Below are 8,887 nucleotides of genomic sequence, written 5' to 3'. Positions count from 1 at the left end.
CGACTGCCAGTTTAGACCCGATCCTACACTGGCAGTCAGACATCCCCTGAGGGGTCCCAGATTGGAGAGGGTGCAGGCCGGGCTGACGGACCCCCCCCATGCATGAATTTTGTGCACTGGGCCTCTAGTATTTACATAAATAAATATAAATTATTAGAAATAAATTACTATAATAAATTATTAACAGTGTTTAACATAATTTTGGGGTAATATATAGTTGCTAATATTATTAGCATCAGAACTATTTGTTATGCAAAGTAGTTTTTACTTTATTTTATTTTTTTACTTTAATTTACTTTGGCTGCTATATCTATAAAACTTGAAAATGATACAGAATTTCTAATGTTCTCATTTTACTGTTTTAAAGTACATAGTTTTCTGCTATTATGGAGCAGACAGAGTTAAATAGATTTTCTTGAATTCAATTTCTTTTACTTTTTTTCCCTTTTCTCATTTTACTTTGTGAAAGCTATGGTCTTATGGTCTAGAATAGTTAAGTAGATTTCAAAAGCCCAAATTTCTCTTTATCAACATGATGATACATTTGAATTCTACAGTAATGTTTTTTTTTATTATACTATTTTGCTTTAATTCCTTTTTTTCTCTGGATGATATAAAATCTTTTATGTGAATGCTTTGGTGTGAAATTTGAAAACAGTTTTCCTCTGGTTGAAATGGTATTAAGTAGTGGGTAAAGTTTACACTGGAATAAGGTGTTATAAGATCTGGTCTGCTCTGTCAGTGGGTTGTGTAACTTTGGGCAAATCACTTCACCTCTGCAGGTTTCCATGACCTCATCTGTTAAATAATTAAGTTGAATGAAATTATCTCTAAGAGTTTCTTTGCAGATCCAAAGTGTTCCACTTGAATCTGTTACGAGGCAAACAGTTTCAACCATGCCTGTTTTAGGCATTATACTGGCATTTCAGACATGATATTTCATATATATATCCACTCTAAACTACGTGTGGTATTATCTGCATTGTACAGATTAGGCAACTAAAGATTAGAAAGGTTAAGTGACTTGCACAGGGTCATAAGTAGAAAGGTTTTTTACTTAAAACCAGGTCTTTCCCACTCCAAATGTTTTTGTTTTTACCTACCATTAGCATAGTGCTCCCAAAGAGAGAAAAATGAGCGTCAGAAGAGCACATAAAGTGCCTGATTTAGTCACAAAAATGGTAGAACTAATATTTTCTGAAAGTAATTACACTTGGTATTAAATAATGGGTTTCCTTTTCATCTTTATTATGTACTATAAATTCATACCAGTGATATAATTACCATTTTGACAGAATTTAAAAATTATGTTCTATAATTATGTGTCCTGGAAAACCCAATTTTATTTACTATTAACAAATGACATTAAGAAAGTTAAATGAGCCCTTGCCAAGTAAGCTCAGTTGCTTAGAATGTCATCCTGATATGCCAAGGTTGCGGGTTTGATCTCTGGTCAGGGCACATACAAGAAGCAACCAATGAATGCAGAAATAAGTGGAACAACAAATTAATTTTTCTCTCTGTCTCCCTCCCTTCCTCTCTCTCAAATAAATCAATTAATATTTTTTTGAAAAAGAAAGTTGAATGAAACTAAGCATAGCTGTAAAACCACTAGTTAACACTAAGCTATGTATTTGTAGGTGAAGTTGGAAGCTGGGAGGGTTAAGGAAGCAGAGAAATACAAAGGGTGGTGAAATTCCACAGATTATTAAAAAAATCCAAAATGCCGTCCTCATTGAAAATACTCTGGGCCCAGCCAGTGTGGGTCAGTGGTTGAGCGTTGACCTGGGAACCAGGAGGTCATGGTTCAATTCCTAGTCAGGGCATATACCTGGGTTGCAAACTTGATCCCAGTGTGGGGTGTGTGGGAGGCAGCCAATCAATGATTCTCTCATCATTGATGTTTCTATCTTTCCCTTTCACTTCCTCTCTGAAATCAATATGAGCACTTAAAAAGATAGTGCTCTGGTTCAGGGACACTGGATGCCTGTGTACAACAGTTGTCCTCATAGTTTGAGTGAATAGATCAGTGATGGCGAACCTTTTGAGCTCGGCATGTCAGCATTTTGAAAAACCCTAACTTAACTCTGGTGCCGTGTCACATGTAGAAATTTTTTGATATTTGCAACCATAGTAAAACAAAGACTCATATTTTTGATATTTATTTTGTATATTTAAATGCCATTTAACAAAGAAAAATCAACCAAAAAAATGAGTTCGCATGTCACCTCTGACAGGCGTGTCATAGGTTCGCCATCACTGGAATAGAAGCTTCCATTCTTTAAGGAGAGAAATGGAATTCCCTTTTGGTAAATCTTGTAAAAGAGAAGTGGAAGAAGGGACACATGGGACAACAGAAACAACAACCGCCTGTGCACAGACAGGATAAGGAAGGCACAAATGAATGATAAACTTACTCACAAAGCTCAACAAATAGAATGGACTTTCTGTTTGTTCTTCATAAGTAAATAAGCAAAATACTATATATTGATAGACATACTTGTTATTTACTTGTGATAGACCCGGTTTTGTATCGAAGCTCTGCTACTTACCAACAAGGTGCCCATAAAAAAGTTATTTAATTTTTCTTATTAATAGTATGTGCCTTGTAGGTAGGTATTTATAGGTAAAGGGAGAATAGGCAAAATAATTTATGTGTAGCTCTTGACATAGTGTTTCGCATATAATTAGCTTTGGTTATGTCCAGTACTTTAAGCTATTGTTGTAAACCTTCCAAAAAGGAAAATTATATGATACCTATTTATTTAGTATCTGTTTTCCCATTTAAAAAGATTTCACAACTGGAAAGAACAAAGTAAAAAGTAAAGAGACTTTGGTGCCACTGATAAACGAGGAGCTGATAAGGGGATCAATGGTGTCTTTGAGCGTCATCTTCTCCCTTTGCCCCATGGAGAGTCTCACAGGTCTCATTTGAGTCGTTAATCTGTGCAATAACCATCCTGCCTCTAGTCCACTGGTTCCAAAGTTCCATTCATGCTGCCAACACTCACCAAATGGGAAACTCCATAGATAGTATCACATCACTCCCTCTTTGCCTTTAATGCCTTTATTCCTATAGGATAGATTTGGATGGTACTCATGGCTCCTATCAAATTGCACCCCATTTTAATCTCCAGCCTCATTTCCCTCCACCCCACTTATGTCTTTACTTGCACTTACATGTAACTGTGCACCGTTACTCTAATTGCCGGATTTTTGTTGTTGTTCTTTATGCCTCAGCATATATTATTATCTTAACCCAGAGTACTTCTCTACTTCCTTTTTCTGATAAAAAAAGATATTTTCTTTTAAAATTCAGTTCAAATATTACATTTTTGAAGCCTTTCTCAAATCTCCAAGGAGTTAATTTAATCTTGCTCCTCTCCCAGGTCTCTCTGTATGTAATTCTGTTATGAAACTTATTATATTTGTTCAAAAGTCCATCTCCTTCAGAGGATTTTGAGTCCTTTAAAAACAGGGACCATGTTTTATATTGATTATTGAAGCACCAATGTGTAACTTGTTATCTGGGACACTTTGTTGATGTCCATTGACTGAATAAATGAATTAATTAATGTGTTTTATCTTAGGACATTTCTAGAACATATTTTAAGCAACACAAAAAAGTTCACATTTTAGGGGTCAGTTGGTGTTCACTAAAACAAGTATATGAACTTGTTTCTTTTATATTTAAAGAGTGTAGTAGAGACTCAAAGTTGTCTCCTCAAATCCATTTCTTTGTTGCATAGCAATAGAATACTTAATTTGTAATTGAGGGCATGGGCACACAGAATTTTTAAAATGTACTTCTAGCTTTCTTTGCAGAGAGATGTGACTATATCTCTCTAACTTTTAGACAATGAGATGTAAGTGGACGTGCCATATAGCAGCTGCCAGAATCATTTCCTAAAACCAATTTGCGTTGTATATTCATCTTTGCCCTTCCTCTTTTCCACGGGCTGGCGTGTGGGTGTAATAATTAGAGCTGGAGCCATCATGAACAATGAATTGATCTGAAGATGGGAAGCCATGCATGAAGGAGCAAGACAGAAGGAGCCTGGGATCCTGAGAACCGGATAGAACAGTGATGGTGAACCTATAACACGCGTGTCAGAGGTGACACGCGAACTCATTTTTTTGGTTGATTTTTCTTTGTTAAATGGCATTTAAATATATAAAATAAATATCAAAAATGTAAGTCTTTGTTTTACTATGGTTGCAAATATCAAAAAATTTCTATATGTGACACAGCACCAGAGTTATGTTAGGGTTTTTCAAAATGCTGACACGCCGAGCTCTAAAGGTTCGCCATCACTGGTATAGAACAAAGGAATCATATTAGCTTTGGACTGCCGACCTTGAACTTTTAAGTGGCAAATACATACATTTCTATTATATTTAATCACTTATATTCTGGTTCTCTGTTACATTGACTGTGACTTAGCTGACAGATTCGGGGCATAACTGATTATTCAGAGCTGAGTATATATGTTGAAATATGTGTATTATAGAGATATTTAGAGACTTGCTTAATACCAAAGGGCTAGTATGTGGTGTGATACAAAAAACACTTGGACCCCATACCTTTTAGTTTTATGACATTGTGTACATATACAACTACCCTAAGCCTCTGTGTACTTCTTAGCGGGGGATAAAAAGGCTGATGTGGAAAGTGATCATAAATGAGATGATGCATTTTGAAGGGTTAAATGCTTAGTAGTGTTCATTGCTTTCCCCCACCAGAACTGTCTCTGCGAGTTCTGTGAGAGTAGAGGAAAATTATTGACACAGTTTATTAGAATTACAGTAAAAACACTGGGTAAATTATCTTGGGTATGGCATGCTAGTAGATAAGACAGAGAAATATGTGTTAAGTGATAGAGCAGTTCAAATAAATGCACAGAAACCCCCAAATATGTTGTTTAATAAATTATTGTCATCTTGGAGGGAGGTATCTTGTGGCATATCATAAGACTTTCTTTATTTAGCTTCATAAATTTCCACCAGTGACTTGGACAAAGAGACATTGGTGAACTGTGTAAGAGACACAGAGCTGGCAAAGGAAGCAAATGTTCTCGGTGGCACAATCAAGGTTCAAAGGTTTTACCCAACAGCATCCACTTGGACTCAAATTAACAAGAATATTAACAGAAAAAAAATAAAATTCTAAGTTTACAATAATAATATCAATTACAGAAGTTCAGGACTGAGGTAACTGGCTTAAAGGATTGAGTTACCCTTTAAGCATAAAGGGAATCCAGAGGAACTAGGGAATGCTATGACTTCTTTGTTGCTGTTGTTGATAAAAGTTAAAGTGGGGCCTCTCCAAGTGAGGTCTGTGGGTAATTGAGGTCAGAATTCTTTGGAATATTTCTTAGATATTCATATTCCATGCACACCTACCAATTTAAAGTGAGATGCATTTAGTTGAAGAGTGTCCCAAACATTTCTTGGGAGAACAGGGGCTTTAAATCTTGAAAATAATTGGTTGGGATAAGTAAAGTACCACTTTTAAAATATACTCTTCCATCCTGAAAAGTGCATATTAAAGGATACACAGCTGGCCTTGGGTTCATCAAGAATCAGGAGCAGCCAAAACCGGTTTAGCTCAGTGGATAGAGTGTCGGCCTGCGGACTGAAAGGTCCCAGGTTCGATTCCGGTCAAGGGCATGTACCTGGGTTGCAGGCACATCCCCAGTGGGAGATGTGCAGGAGGCAGCTGATCGATGTTTCTCTCTCATCGATGTTTCTAGCTCTCTATCTCTCTCCCTTCCTCTCTGTAAAAAATCAATAAAATATATTTTAAAAAAAAAGAATCAGGATCAAACTGGGACCCTCTCAATTTACTTTGGAAAGTGTAGTTCATCACTAAATCCAAAGCACACTTCCAATAAAAATTACATATATTGTTATTTTTTGAAATTAATAAATATATTAAATACTTTCATGTATTGATGAAGAGGATATGAACAATGCCATCTTTGCATGGGGAAGAGTTTTATATTGCTAAAAATATGTACTATCCCGTGAACATATCCTTCGTGTAGGTTTAAAACTCTCCTAAAAATCTCAGGGAAAACACCTATAATCTCTATTTGGGCACAGATGTTATAATAGTGTTGATCTTAAAGTTTCTTTATAGATCGAATCACTGCTAATAGACTTGGTCAACATTTGCCAAGGAATTCTACAGTGTGAGCATTAGTGATGAAAAGAGATATGTTGTGTCCAATTCCAGGAGGGTGAAATCATTGATTTGTGTCAGCTTTTTCCTGTTTGTACCTTCAGAACTGACTGCCACTGCAAGAAATACAGAATCTGTCTTACTATATCTTCATATAATTGTGTTTATTGCCCTTGGAATAAGGTTAAAATTAATTGAGCTCTAAGGTCGTTTTTTTACCAACATAATTCTAAAGCTCAATTTAATTCGTAAAGAGTTGCATTTCATCAGAAGCACTAAGCTCATAATTTTATACTCTTTATGGTATAAGGGGAATGATATTTGTAGAAAATAAATCCCAAAGTTATTTAATACTGTTTTCTGCCAATTTAATGTATTAGGCATTCAGCAGATAACCATGAAAAACAGTTTTAAATTGTCAATTAATTAACTTCTCTCAATGGAGCATGTGCATTGTAAGAGTGTCCTAAATATACAGATTGCTAAGTCCCTGCATTCACATAAAACATGGTTGAGGAGAGAAAAAAAAACCCACACACATTAAAGTAAAATGAATTACTCATGGTTGCAAAGAGTATATAGATCTTTAAGGGTGAATTAGTGTGTTTAAAACAGGCTGTTAAGAAATAAGTTATAATAATAAGGATATACATTTTGAATCAGGGTTAGGAACTATTTCTATTTGGAGAGGGTAGAGGGAAACATGCTTCAGGAAGCTGAAATTAACTAAATAAAATGAGAAAGGTTAAAGTATGATAATCACCACATAGGGGTGAAAGCAAGAGCTTGACAGAAAAAACTCCTCACCAGGAAGATTTGCTGTGACATGAGTAATGTCTGAACCGAACTAAAGAAAGATGACATCATGTAGGTGATGTGCTGCTTGGTCACAGAGACAGGAAAAAGCAGGGCGCAGATGTTGGGGGCCAGATGTAAGCTAGCAAGGTCCTTGCACCTGAAGGGGCTAGCAAGGCTGGGACCCTTACCCACACAGTTTTCCCAGACTTGTTTGGATGGCGATTATCAGTAGAATGAGAACAGCCTTTCATGGCTTACCAAGAAGTCTGTAACTATTTACTGAGATATGCTGTACTGAGAACTTGTCCTTCTGCTGTGTCTCTCCCTTAGAGATTAAGAGGAACAAAGAATACATTCCTCTTGACAGACCTCCTATTCAGTGTGTTGTGTATAAATAAGATTGTATGGCTAATAAACTTCACTTCAGTTCCTCGAGAGCTGGAGTCCTCCCGACCCCGCTTTCCTGTCTTTTTTTCTTTTCTCAATTCCCACCTCCCTACCTCAGCCCGGCTCAACCTGTCAAGTTGGCCCTGACACGCAGTGCAAAGGCTGCTGATAAATCTGCAAGCCTCTCTGTAGGTTAGAGGGATGGGACCCACAGTATTCCAGTCTGGGGCAGGCAAGTGTCTGTATGATTGTCTTAGCTTATACTTTTAACCATATTGCTAAAGATTTTTAAGTTTAATTTTTATTAAAATTATGTAGACACAAAACCATACAAGGTACTTTACAAAAGGCAGTAGTCTCTTCCTCATCTTCCCTCCAGCCAGCTCTCAGCAAATCTTCCTTCACACCCCCTTCATCTCACTTTCTTAGCTGATATCTTTGGCATTTGCATCAACATTAGTTCATGTTGCCCTTTCTTATTTATATCTTACATGTTAAATTCCTATTAAGGAGGATGGTGATCCAGCTCTCCCATTCCTAACCTGCCACATCCTCCAATGCAGTTATATTATTACTTTTGTTTATATCACTATTCAGTTGTTCTTATGTGAAATATTAACAGCTGAGCAATGTGATATAACAAAAACAGCAGCACCAACAACATCAAACATTTTTTAGCATTCTCTCTGTGCAAGACAATTTTCTTTTTTCTACATTCTTATTTTTGGAGTTCAAAATTTATTTCTGTCTGTTTTTAAATTATTTAACCACTAGAGGCCTGATGCATGAAATTTGTGCAAGAGTAGGCCTTCCTACCCCTGGCTGCCGGCACCAGCTTCCTTCGGGCACTCAGGACCCAGCTTCGCTCTGGCTGCCAGCAGGCACCCAAGACCCCGGCTTTCCTCACAACCCCAGCTTCATCCAGAAGGTCGTCTGGAAGGATGTCTGGTCTAATTAGCATATTATACTTTTATTATTATAGATTTTAACATATCTATTACAATAGGCCTCCCAATTATGTCTCCTTTTAGTATTTATTTATTTATTTATTTATTTATTTATTTATTTCAGTAAAGAAGTAAACTTTATTTATTTACTAGAGACCCGGTGCATGACATTCGTGCACTGGTCGGGGGTGGGGTCCCTCAGCCCGGCCTTCTCCCTCTTGCAGTCTGGGACCCTTTGGGTGATGTCCACCTCCTGGCAGTCAGAAATTTCACATCCCTCTTGCAGTCTGGGACGCCTTGCTCCTTACCACCACCTGAAGCAGAGGCAGGAGAGGCTCCTGTCACTGCCACTGCACTCACCAGCCTTGAGCCAGCTGAGCAGCGCTCCCCCTGTGGGAATGCACTGACCACCAGGGGGCAGCTCCTGCATTGAGTGTTTGTCCCCTGGTGGTCAGTGCATGTCATAGTGACCAGTTGTTCCGCTGTTTAGTTGATTTGCATATTAGCCTCTTATATAGGATTTTTTATTTTTTTAATCCTCACCAGAGGATATTTTTTCATTGATTTTTTT

Source organism: Myotis brandtii, unplaced genomic scaffold (assembly GCF_000412655.1).
Source record: "Myotis brandtii unplaced genomic scaffold, ASM41265v1 scaffold520, whole genome shotgun sequence".
In the NCBI taxonomy this organism is placed as follows: Eukaryota; Metazoa; Chordata; class Mammalia; order Chiroptera; family Vespertilionidae; genus Myotis; species Myotis brandtii.
Note: the sequence above shows the minus strand (reverse complement) of the source record.